Source organism: Microtus ochrogaster, assembly GCF_000317375.1.
Source record: "Microtus ochrogaster isolate Prairie Vole_2 chromosome 14 unlocalized genomic scaffold, MicOch1.0 chr14_random_1, whole genome shotgun sequence".
In the NCBI taxonomy this organism is placed as follows: Eukaryota; Metazoa; Chordata; class Mammalia; order Rodentia; family Cricetidae; genus Microtus; species Microtus ochrogaster.
Window position 1 is genome coordinate 35,570,717 of NW_004949096.1, and position 941 is coordinate 35,571,657.

The following is a 941-nucleotide window of genomic DNA, read 5'->3' on the forward strand; positions in this document are numbered from 1 at the left end:
TACGTCTCTACCTTTCCTCTTCCCAGAATTCTCTTAGTCTCATCACCCCACCTATACTTCTTGCCTGGCTCCTGGACATTCAGCATTTTATTAAACCAATACAAGTGATAAATTTTTGCAGTGAACAAGAGCATTATTCTACAGCAAGTTACTGCTTACTGTGGGGAATGATAAGGAAATATTCATGATGGCTGGAGCACTGTCATCTTCTACGTAATAAGGGTACTTCTGCATTTCATATTGTGGAAAATATCCTGCATTTATACATTTAAGTAGCTCAGCATGTACACTACTAACCATGTTTGTTCTGAGTTAACCAGGAATCCAGATGGCATACCAGGAGAATGCAAGTCACTGTGACTTGCAGAGAGCATGTGGTCTTTGTCCATGCTGCATGGAGAAATACCATAATAGGAAAAGGTGCAGGAGACCAGAAGGAGAAAAGTGGCAACATGATGATCTCAAAGCCAAGGTTGGCCGCCTGGCCACGGGGACAAGTATAAACTTTGGAGTGACTGCTTTGTGTTCACTCATTAAAACTTGCTAACTGGAGAGGATATATAAATCAGAGTTTTTGGATGTTAATTCATTGCATTCCCAGACATTTGGCACTTTGAATAAAGTCCTATTTTTTTTTCATTTAAACTTACTCTGTGTGTATGGGTGTTTTGCCTGCATGTTTATCTGTGCACAGCATAAATGCCTGGTGCCCTCAGGAGTCACAAGAGGGCATCAGATCCCTTGGGACTAAAGTTTCAGAAGGTTGTGAGTCACTGATTGAATACTGGGGGTCAAATCCAAGTCCTCTGGAAGAGCAGCCAATGCTCTTAACTACTGAGCCATCCTCTAGCCTCATAAAGCCCGCGTTAAAGATTCAGTCCCTGTCTTTGCTCAGTGGCACTTGTGAAGACAGGCAGTGCAAACTCTGATGTCTCATTTTC